General features: G+C 43.2%; 1 protein-coding gene across 1 annotated transcript in view; it reads right to left on the reverse strand.

The window, feature by feature from the left end:
* PIKFYVE (phosphoinositide kinase, FYVE-type zinc finger containing) overlaps nucleotides 1-3,996 on the reverse strand; it is a 154,418-nt gene extending 150,422 nt beyond the window's left edge. The window contains exon 1 of the mRNA XM_029068330.2: nucleotides 3,921-3,996. The gene's annotated coding sequence lies outside the window, so the exon portion shown is untranslated. The remainder of the gene's footprint in view (nucleotides 1-3,920) is intronic.
* Nucleotides 3,997-11,744: the final 7,748 nt, after the last annotated feature.

Consider the following 11,744-nt stretch of genomic DNA (forward strand, 5'->3'; position numbering starts at 1 on the left):
GAAAGGGATCAAGATAGATCAGCTTAAATTGGAGGACAGGCCTGGGGAAGGGGGACCATAGATGACCGTGACTAGTAACTGGGACTCCTGGTAGATGTAGATGATGCGGGCTTCAGAGGAGGGGAAAGAGAAGGTTGGGGGAGGTGGGGTGGTGGGAAAGCAACACTGGGAAGGAAGAGGTAGTCAACTCATCTCCATTTCCCAGTGAATCTTGGGGAGTGGGAGAAGATGAGGCCCCAACTGGAGAGAGCAGCAGAAAAGACAGTGTCATTTGGGGAAAGTCAGATTTCAGTGATGGTGAGGAAGATCAGGACCAGGCACAGGTCAAGAATGAAGGGAAACTTTCCCACTATGTCGTATTGTACTGTCCCCGAGTGCTCAGCATACCATAAGTGCTCAATAAATACCATTGATTGATTGATGGAACTGTGATAGTAACATGTCACCGGTAGACTACCTGGTGGAAGGAAAATGGATATTAGCATCATCTTGATGAAAATGGAGACTTTAGGAACCCAGAGATACTTTTTGTTTGTTCTGTGTTACTTTGGGGATCGTAGTTTAATGATCTAGGAATGTTTTGGGGAACAACTGTTTGAATTCCAAGCAAAAGGCTTTCTAAATGCATGTGAGATTGATACATTTTCAGCAGACCTAGGTGGAAGAATAATGATAATAATAATGTTGGTATTTGTTAAGCGCTTACTATGTGCCGAGCACTGTTCTAAGTGCTGGGGTTGATACAGGGTAATCAGGTTGTCCCACGTGAGGCTCGCGGTCTTAATCCCCATTTTACAGATGAGGTAACTGAGGCACCGAGAAGTTAAGTGACTTGCCCAAAGTCACACAGCTGACAGGTGGCGAAGCTGGGCTTAGAACCCATGACCTCTGACTCCTAAGGCTGTGCTCTTTCCACTGAGCCACGCTGCTTCTCTAACCTGTTGAGCAGCTTTGTCCAACATATCTAAACCTCGAGAATTCTTTCCGAGGTGCTTATCCCAGTAACTTTGTGTAGCCTTATGTATACTGGATATTTTGTGTCTTAGTTTGCAGTCAGATTTATGAGTCTCATCACCAGAAGCAGCTTTCTGGCAGGTCTCACCATTTGAAACTTATCTCCTCATTTGGAGGTGAGATCCCAAATGCAATCTGGATAAAGGTGCAAATTTCAAGTTTCATATAATACTGAAACAGTAACAAATGAGTAGATAAACTGATAATCGAATTGTGTTGTACACCTAACCTGGGGTTCAGTTTTCTCCAAGGCCATTAATAATAATAATAACAATAATGGCACTTGTTAAGCTCTTACTATGTGCCAAGCACTTTTCTAAGCACTAGGGTAGATACAAGTTTATCAGGTTGGACACAGTCCCTGCCCGACATGGGAATCACAGCATCAATCCCCACTTTACAGATGAGGGAACTGAGGCCCAGAGAAGTTAAGTAACTTGCTCAAGGTCACACATCAGATGTATGGCAGAGCCAGAATTAGAACCCAGGTCCTTCTGACTCCCAGGTCCATGATCTATCCAATAGGCCACACTGCTTCTCTAGCATGCTAGAGAGGCAAATTGTGAGGAAGATTTGAAGGGATGTTCACCTTTTGTCTTTAATGCCTTCGTATGGAGAAGGGTTCAAAGCAACATACTTTGAATTCCAAATACCAGGTTTTCTCATTTAATTCTAGTGTGATACATTTCCAGGACACCTAGGTGGAAGAATCATGTGTTGGGCAACTTTTCCATCATATTTAAACCACTACAATTCTTTCCCAGATGCTGATCCCAGTGACTCTGGGCAGCCTTACATGTTTTGGATACTTTGCATATTGTGCAACCAAGTACGTCACTGGCTTTTTGAAAAGTCACTGAGTTTGAAACTCATCTCCTAATTCAGAGGGGAGACACTAAATGCACGCTGAATAACGGTTCAAATTACAAGTTTTATATAATACCAAAACACAGTGACAGTTGATATATGGACTGATCATTGAATCGCACTGTACCACCTCACCTGGGGATTAGGTTTCATCCAAGCATTAGCTTCTTACTTCTCTAAAGAGTTGTGAGGAACATCTGAAGCGATGTTCCACTTCTATCTTTATTGCCTTCTTACGAAAAAGAGTTCAAAGCTGTAACAGCTAAGTTACAAGCAAAAAATATTTCTTATTTTACTCTACATTAATAGATTTACAGGACAGCTAGGTGGAAGAACGATGTGATGAGCAAATTTGTCCATCATATCTGAATTTCTACAAATCTTTCCTAGAGGCTTATCACCATAACTCTGCGTAACATTACTGGTGCTCTGTATGCTTCGTTTACTGGGAAGCAACATAGTGTAGCAAACAGAACACAGGCTTGAGAGTCAGAAGGTCATGGGTTCTAATCCTGGCTCTGCCACTTGTCTGCTGTGTGACTTTACTTATCTGTGCCTCAGTTCTTTCCAAGAGACTTACAACCACAACTTTGTGTAGCCTTACATATTCTGTATACTTTGCCTATTATTCGGCCAAATGCTTCAGTCCCATCATCCGACACGACTTTGTGGCAAGCTGCACCATCTGAAACCTCCTCATTCAGAGGTGAGATCCCAACTGCACTTTGGATAAAGGTTCAAATTTCTAGTTTCATAGAATAACAAAGAGCAACAGATGGTATGTACAGTAATCATAAAATTGCGAGGTAAACCTAAATTGGGCTTCAGTTTTCTCCAGCACCATTTGCCTTCTAACATTCTAAGTTGTGAGGAAGATTTCAAGAGGTGATCATCATCTATTTCTACTGCTTTTGTATGGAGAAGAGTTCAAAGCTGTAAAGTTGTCTGGATACCAAGCAGAAGGTTTTATCCATTAATATATTTCCAACACATCTAAGTGGAAGAATAATGTGTCAAGTCAGTCCATCCCGTCAAACCTCCACAGTTATTTCACGAGGCTTATCTCTATAACTTTGTGTAGCCTTACATATTCTGTATACGTAGTTTATTATGCAGCTAAGACCCTGAATCCCAGCACCAGGGACCACTTCCTGGCAAGCCACGCCATTTAAAACTTAACTCCTGATTCAGAGGTGAAAGCCCAAATTCACTCTAGTTAGAGGTTAAGTTTCATATAATACTGAAACACAGTGACAGACAATATCTACGCTTCTTGTAAAATTGCAGTGTATACCTAACTTGGGGTCCAGTTTTCATCTGGGCCATTAGCTTTCCAGCTTGCGAAGGGAGTGAAATGTGAAGAAGATAGGAAGAGATGTTCACCCTCTATCTCTATTGTTTATATATGGAGAAGAGTTCAAAGCTGTAACTGTTGTTTGGATTCCAAACAAAAGGTTTTCTAGTTTTACTCTGTGCTAATACATTTCCAACACACCTAGGTGGAAGAAAAATGTGTTGAGCAACTGTGTTCATCATAATTAAAGCTCTGCAGTTCTTTCCAAGAGGCTTATTTCCACAACTGTGGGCAGACTTTCTTCCTTTACTGTGCAGCCAAGTGCTTGTATCCCAGTCCAGAGAACGTTTTCTGGCAAATCACCCCATTTGAAACTTATCTCCTGATTTAGATTTGAGATCCCATGTGCAGTCTTGATAATGGTTCAAATTTCAAGTTCTATTAAATACCAAAACACAGTGACATGGATCATCGAATTGTACTGCACACATAAACTAGGGTTCAGGGTTCACCCAGGCTTTTAGTTTTCTAGCTTGTTAAGGAATTGAGTTGTGAGGAACATATGAAGAGATGTTCCCCTTCTATCTCTACTGTCTTCATACGGAGAAGAGTTCAAAGCTGTAACTGTTGTTTGGATTCCAAATCAAAGATTTTCTTATTTCAATCAATCAATCAAGCGGTCGTATTTATTGAGAGCTTACAATGTGTGTCACAAGCACCCCGGCTAGTGCCAACTAGTACTTACTTTCCTGGAGCGGGGTAGCCTCAGCGACAGAGAGTCAAACCACACCACCAACCACCAAGGTTACTGTGGAGAGTGGTTCTTCTTAGTTTTACCAACGTGCAGGGGAATAACATATACAAACTCTCACTCACTCCACTCCACCAGGGATCCAGTAACAGTCTGCTGGTTAAGGGAGCCCGTTCGGCGGAAGGTTGTGAGAAGTTCCTGCCAACGCAGCCCACTGACGCTGCAAGCCACTTCCCCTACACTGCTTCCTCTCTGCTTCCGAGTGCTGTGTCCCTCTCAAATTCTTTCCCTTGAATGAGACTTCCTCTCTGCTTCTTCTAAGTGCTGCTTGCTGCTTCTCTACTGCCTCTGAGTGCTTCCACTTCCTTGTGATTCAGAACGACCAATTTTTATCTGTCTTTGGCCTTGAGGCTGTGGCTCTACGTGGCAGTCATTGATTGGTCCAGGTCCGTTGCTGAGTAGAGCGGGGAGAGAAGGCTATATCTCTCTCCATGCTTTGCCCCACAGGCTGACAACCACCTGTCATCAAGTAGAGCACATCAGTGCCTTTGCTACTCTCTTCCTTGTTACTGTTCACGGGATCACAGATAGTCACTAGTAAGGCAGCTTGTTGTGGGATCACCAGACTGTGCAGAGCACTTCTAAGCTCTTGGGGGAGTACAATATAACAGAGTTGGTAGACACATTCCCTGCCCATAATGAACTCACAGTCAGGGGTGGGGGAGATGGACATTAATATAAATAAATAAATTATGGATATGTACAGAAGTGCTGTGGGACAGAGAGGGGTGAATGGAGGTGAAGCAGGGTGATGCAGGAGGGAGTGGAAAAAGAAATGAGGACATAATCAGGGAAGGCCTCTTGGAGAAGATGTGCTTTCAAAAAGACTTCGAAAGTGGAGAGAGTAATTGTCGCTATGATATGAATATTGAGGGCATTTCAGGCCAGAGGGAGGACATGGGCGAAGTCAGCAGTGAGATAGATGAAATCAAGGTACAGTGAGTAGGTTGGTATAAGTAGGTTGGCATTAGAAGAGTGAAGTGTAGGCTGGATTGTAATAAGAGGGCAGTGAGTTGAGGTAGGAGAGAGCAAGGTGATCGAGTGCTTTAAAGCCAATGGTAAGGAGTTTCTGTTTGAACTTGGAGTCGAATGGGCAGCCAATGGAGGTTCTTCAGGAGTGGGGAATGTTTTTGTAGAAAATGATTGGGGCAGCAGAGTGAAATAATGACTGGAGTGGGGAAAGACAGGAGGCAGGGAGAGCAGCAAGGAGACTGACAGTAATCAAGGTGGGATAGGATAAGTTCTTGGAATAATATTGCAGAGTTTGGATGGAGAGGAAAGAGAGGAATTTAGCAATGATGTAAAGGTTGAAAAGATAGGATTTAGTGATAGAATGAATATGTGGGTTGAATGAGAGAGATGAGTCAGAAATAACACCAAGGTTACGGGCTTGTGAGACATGAAGAATGGTGGTGCTGTCTACAGTGACAGGAAAATCATGGGGAGGACAGGGCTTGAGGGGGAAGATAAGGAGTTCTGTTTTGGTCACGTTAAGTGTAAGATGTTGGTGGGTTATCCAAGTAGAAACGTTCTGAAGGCAGAAAGAAATGCAAGACTGCAGAGATGGAGAGAGAACAGGGATGGAGATATAGATTTGGGAATCGTCTGTATAGAGGTGGTAGTTGAAGCCATGGGAGGAAATGGAGAATAGGAGACACAGAACCAAATCTTGAGGGATTCCCACCATAGAGAATAGGAGGCATTGGAGGAGCCCATGAACGAGATGGAGAATGAGCAGCCAGAGAGATGGGAGGAGAATCAGAAGACAATGTCGGAGGAGGTGAGGTTGGATCGTGTTTCCAGGAGAAGGGAGAGGTTGACAGTGTTGAAGACAGATGAGAGGTCGAGGAGGATTAGGATGGAGTAGAAGCCACTGGAGTTGGCAAGGAGATCATTTGTGACCTTTGAGAGTATGCTTGTTAATATATTTCGAGCACTCCTGGGTGAAACAGAGATGTATCATTCAATTTTGTCCACTGTATCTTATCCTCAACAAATCTTTCCAAGACACTTATCCTGGTAATATTGTATAGCTTTACATATCTGTATGCTTTCTGATTGTGTGGCCAAGTGCAAGATTCCCATCATCAAAGACAGGTTTCTGGCACATCACACCATTGGAAGCTTATCTTCTGATTCATGGGTGAGATTCCCAAATGCACACTAGCTGAAGGTTTCAAATTTCAAGTTTTATAAACTACTGAAACCCAGTGACCAGTGACATATACACTGATGATAAAATTGTGCTGTATACCTAATGAGGCATTCAGTTTTTATCCAGGCCATTGGCTTTCTAGCAAGCCCCAGTAGTGAGTTATGAGAAAAATTTCAAGAGACGTTCACCTATTTTTACTGCTTTCATATGGAGAAGAATTCAAATCCATAAGGTTTGTTTGGCTTGCTAGCAAAAGGTTTTCTTGTTTTACTCTTTGTTAATTACATTTACAGCCCACCTGGGTGGAAGAATAATGTGTTGACCAACTTCTTTCATTGTGGCTGAACTTCAACAAATCTTTCAAAAATGCTTATCCCATTAACTTTTTGTAGCCTTAGTAATTCTGCATACTTTACCGAATGCATGAGTCCAATCACCAGAGATGGCATTCTGGCAAGTCTCACCATTTGAAATTATCCCCTGACTCAGAGGCGAGATCCTAAATGCACTCTAGATAAAGGTTCAAATTTTGTGTTTCATTCAATACTGCAACACAATGACAGAAAGTATATATACTGACCATAGAATTGCACTGTACACCTAACCTGGGCTTCAGGTTTCACCAAGGCCATTAGCTTTCATAACATTGCAGAACACATAACATAACACAACTCACACGAAGAAAGTGAGTTGTGAAGAAGATTTAAAGAGATGTTCACCTTCTATCTCTACTGTCTTAATATGGTGAAGAGTTCAAAGCAGTAACAATTGTCTGGATTCCAAGCAGAGAGTTTTCTCATTTTGCTCTGTGTCAATATATTTCTGGCACACCAGTGGAATTATGTTTTCTGCAACTTTGTCCATCATCTCTAAATCCCTAGAATTATTTCCAAGGGATTAATCACCATAATATTGTTAGCCTTCAATTTATTTTTTATTGTTTATTGTGCAGTTGAATGCTTGAATCCCAGTACCAGAGATCGCTTTCTGACAAGTCATACCATTTGAAACCTATCTTCTGATTCAGAGATAAGATCCCCAAGGCACTCTGGATAAAGGTTCAGATTTCAAACTTCATATAATACTGAATCACAGTGACATATGATATGTTCACGGATCATAAAATTGTGTTGTATATCTAACTTGGGCTTTAGTTTCACCCAGTCATTAGCTTTCTAGCATGCTAAGGAAGGGAGTTGTGAGGACGATTTGAAGAGATGTTCACCTTCTATCTTTACTGTCTTCCTATGGAGAAGAGTTCAAAGCCAAAATAGTTGTGTGAATTCCACGTACAAGGTTTTCCTATTTTAGTCTGGTTTAATAGATTTCCAGCACACCTAGATAGAATGATACCATGTGGAACAGCTTTGTCCATCCTGTCTAACCTCTACAGTTCTTTCCAAGAGGTGTATCTCCATAACTTTGTGTAACTTTAACTATTCTGCATACTTTGCTCATTGTGCAGCCAGATGCATGAATCCCATCACCACAGATGGCTTTCTGGTAAGTTACACCATTTAAAACTTATCTTCTCATTCAGAGGAGAGAGCCTCTATGCAGTCTGGCTAAAGGCTCAAATTTCAAGTTTCATATAATACCAAAATACAGTGACAAATAATATAATAATAATAATGATGATGATATTTGCTAAGCACTTATGTAGATACAAGCTTATCAAGTTGTCCCACGTGGGGCTCACAGTCTTACTTCCCATTTTACAGATGAGGTAACTGAGGCACAGAGAAGTGAAGTGACTAATAATAATTGTAGTATTTGTTAAGCACTTACTATGTGCCAGGCACTATATAGGCACTGGGGTCTACACAAGCAAATTGTATATGCAAGTTGATCATCAAATTGCATCATACCACTTAACCTGGAGTTCAGTTTTCACACTGGGGCCATTATCTTTCTAGCATCCTAAGGAAGTGAGTTATGAGGAAGATTTGAAAAGGTGTTCACCTTCTATTACTGCCTTTGGGTGGAGAAGCTTTCAAAGCCATAACAGTTGATCAGATTCCAGGTCCCAGAGTTTTCCTCCAAGATGCTGTGGTGCTGACACAAATCCTAGGTACCACCCTATACATGCCAGGATGTTGAGCCCAGTTGAGACCAGTCCTGGGACTCTCCCCATCCATGTCACAGAGATTATCCAAGACCCAGAGTCCTCCCTACTGGAGTCAGGTTGTTGAATAAGGACTCGAGGATCTTATCGTGCATTCTGTGAAGCTGGCCCAGTATTCTTTACCCTCCTTATGACTGCTAGGATAATGACCAAGGTCCCAGCATTCCTGTCCCAAATGCTAGGAAGAAGAAGAAGGAGAAGGAGGAGAAGGAGAAGAAGAAAAAGGAAGAGGTGGAGGAGGATGGTAGTTACATGGATATGTTGGTTTTGTCTGTCTGAGGGGCTCTGGGCAGCTTCCATTTATGGACACAAAGAGGAGGACCTGCAAAATGAGATGGAACTGGAATTCCTTCATCCATCACAATGGTGGGAGAGAGCACTCTTTCCCTTTTCCCAGCAGGAGTAGCAAATAGGGTTAAATGCAAGGAGAGCCTCAGAGAGCAGAGTAAGCTGAAAAGTGGCTGACCAAGTAAAGAAAGTCCAAGTTGTAATTACATGATTGATGATGGATTCATAGCTCTCCAATATGATTCAGGAAAGAGATCTCGGGAACGTGGCTAACAAGGTACCAAAGAGTATTTTGTTTTTCAGTGAAACAATTCCTTTATAAATAATAACTGTGGCATTTGTTAAGTGCTTAATATCTGTCAAGCACATTACTAATCACTGGGGTAGATTACAAGATAATCAGGCCCCACATAGGACTCACCGCCTAAGTAGGAGGGAGGACAGGTATTGAATCCCCATTTTGCAGATGAGGGAAGTGAAGTGCAGAGAAGTTAAAGGACTTGCCCAAGTTCACACAGCAGACAAGTGGTAGAATGGGAATAGAACCCAGGTCCTCTGACTCCCAGACCCATGCTCTTTCCACTAATAGTAATAATAATAATAGTGTGTATTTTTTAAGCACTTACTATGTACCAAGCACTGTTCTACGTGCTGGAGAAGATAGAAAATGATCAGATCAGATAAATTCCCTGTCCCCCAGATGGCTAACCTTCTTGGTAGGAAGGGGAACAGGTATTGAGTCCCCATTTTACAGATGAGGGAATTGAGGCCCAGAGAAATGAGGTGACTTCCCCAAGGTCAAACAGCAGATAAATGGCAGAGCTAAAATTAGAACCCAGGTCCTCTGACTCCCAGACCAGTATTCTTTCCATTAGGCCACACTGTTCCAGATCCCGTGGGGCCCCCAGGACCCCCAGAACCACAACCTTGAGTGGGGGATGATCTGAACTTCTTATTCCACTCCCCTATTTCAGGACCCGCTGGTGCTACTTGGAAGGGCAGGGCTGGAGGGCATACAGGTGGGAGGGGGACAATGACCGTCAAATTGCCCTCCCCCCGCCCCCGACCCCATTCCAGCCAGAGGAGAGGGCAAAGCTCAGTACCAGAGGGTGCAGAGAGATAGGCTTGTTAGGTAGAGAGCTGGGATTCTCATCCCTGCTCTGCCAATTGCCTATGGTGCAACCTTGGACAAGCCACAACTCCTCTGTCATTGGGTTTTTTTGGTTGTTTTTTGGATTTTTTTAAAAAAAATAATGCTAGTTATAGGCACTTACTATGCGCCAGGCACAGTACTAAACTCTGGTTTCTCAGATAGAGGGATTTCAGAGTTGGTGAGGGAAGAGATTGTACAGTGATTAGAGACGAGATTGATTGTGTCCAAGTTGACAAGTGGGCAAGATGGGATGGAGGAAGAGGTGAGTGAAGTTGAGGAGTGATAGAAATCAGGCAGTGGAAGGGTCATCAGGAACATCTATGTGGATGTTGAAGTCCTTGTGGATCAGTGTGGGGATGGAGAAAAAGAGAAAGACTGGGACTATCAGCAGCCTCATCTCCCATAAGTCCCACATGTCTTTCTCAGCAGAGCTGCGGTCAGATCCAGGAGTCTCCATCCCATTCCTGCTCCAGCATGGTCAGAAGATCAGGACAGATGGACAGATACACTGCTTCTAAAATTATTATTTGACTGCTTACTGTGTGCAGAGTAAGTGTACTAGGCACTCAGGGAAATACAATAGAATTATTTCAGCTTTCCTGGATTCAGTTTGGCAACTTCCCCAGTGGGAGGGGAGAGGGGTTGGTTTCTGCAAGGTGTGGGATGTAAGTGAGCAATGGCAGGGGAGGGTGAGCATGGCCTTTCGCCAGGTCACAGGCAGGAGTGAGGGCGGGCATGGGCACAATGTGGAGAACTCAGGGGGCTGTGGGACTGGCACTCCCTTTCTCCTCTCCTAGAAGATCAGCGCCCAGGTTTCAGCCTCCCTTCACCCCCTCAGCCCCCACTCCAGGCATCCTGGAATCGAACAACAGAGCTTGACCTGCCCTCTGAGTACTTCTTTCCCTTCCCTCTCCCCCATACTTCATCCAGCGCTTAAAACAGTGCTTGGCACATAGTAAGCACTTAACAAATACTATCATTATTATTCAACTTGCACCTTACATCCCTTCACTTTCGTGGCACCTCCCCCATAAACACTTTTGTACATATCTTACATACTCTATTACCTCCTCATATCTATAATTTGTTTTAGTATCTGTCTTCCCCTCCAGATTATAAACTCCTTGAGAACAGGGATTCTGTCCAGTCATCCAGTTGTTTAGTAAAACGTGCACACAGGAGAGGCTCAATAAATACTAATGATTGATCGATAACTCATCTGACAAGCACATAGTGTGCTTGTCCATTCATACAATGGGGCAGCCCAGAAATGTAGAGGGTCAAAGTGAAAAGAAATACTAAAATTGAATGTTAAAGTCTGTTCTTTCCCTGGAAAGTTCTGAGACAGACTGAGTTGTCAACCATTTTCATCACATGTCTGACATCCAATGGAGTCACTAATTCAGTTGTGGTCACCTTGGCCACTCTCAGAGTTAACTCCAATTCTGCCCTAACCAGATGGCCCTCTCCCTCTGGGCTGAGGGGCAAGGGGTCTATCCCCTGTTTTCCCAAGCAGAAAGAGAAGCAGCGTGGCCTAGTGGACAAAGCACCTGGGAGTCAGAGGACCTGGGTTCTAATCCCAGCTCTGTCACTTGTTTGCTGGATGATCTTGGGGGAAGTCACTTAACTTCTCTGTGCCTCAATTACCCCAACAGTAAATGTGGATTAAAGACTATGAGCCCCATGTGGAACATGGACTGTGTCCAACCTGATTATCTTGTATTTGCCCCAGTGCTTAGTACAGTATCTGACACAAAGTAAGTCTTAAATGCCATAAAAAAAGCAGAAGCCCCCTCCCTTCTTCATTCCTTTCTTGGGTATTCAGTCCTTAATAGAAAACAAAGTGATAGATCAGAGACTGATTTTTGCCTTGGAGGTAGGTAGGTTCTGATCAGATCTAAGTCAGGAGTCAAAGGCTCAGTAAGAAACCCTGATGAATTGGTTTGACAGACAAGCTGGGTTACCTGGAAATAATCCCAAACACCATATAGATAATCCCAACAATACCAGTCACAAATGAAACACCCGGACCAAAAT

Source organism: Ornithorhynchus anatinus, chromosome 7, assembly GCF_004115215.2.
Source record: "Ornithorhynchus anatinus isolate Pmale09 chromosome 7, mOrnAna1.pri.v4, whole genome shotgun sequence".
Classification (NCBI taxonomy): domain Eukaryota; kingdom Metazoa; phylum Chordata; class Mammalia; order Monotremata; family Ornithorhynchidae; genus Ornithorhynchus; species Ornithorhynchus anatinus.